Below are 480 nucleotides of genomic sequence, written 5' to 3' on the forward strand. Positions count from 1 at the left end.
CATTGTTTTCAATTTCGTATGAACAGTTTATAGGATCAGAATGCATTGATCGAGTTATATTCCTTATTACCGTTACAGATGGTCGTTTTGAAGAATTCGATAGCTTAATGATATATGGATGAGGTTCAGTAAAAGGAGCTTGGGTTATAAAGATGGAGAACAGTAGGGAAAACGGCCTATTAATATAGGGAAATATATACCTATACTATAAGGTTCATAGGCGCTGTTTTCATTCATTCATTTTTTAGTGTTATGAATGAAATAAAAAGAGAGTACTCTGAAGTCTCTGAATAAAGTGTAAATGTAACCTGTATAAAGAATTCACAGTAATTACATATTATACAAAATGGAATATTTTCTTATTTCATCAAAACTTAAAAATCATTCTATTGATCTCTTGTCCATGCTTTTATTCTCTCAACATAATATAATACACATCATAGAAATGCTCTGAAACTGTACTGTCCGAACAAACGTCGC

The sequence above is a fragment of the Penaeus monodon genome, chromosome 28, assembly GCF_015228065.2.
Source record: "Penaeus monodon isolate SGIC_2016 chromosome 28, NSTDA_Pmon_1, whole genome shotgun sequence".
Classification (NCBI taxonomy): Eukaryota; Metazoa; Arthropoda; class Malacostraca; order Decapoda; family Penaeidae; genus Penaeus; species Penaeus monodon.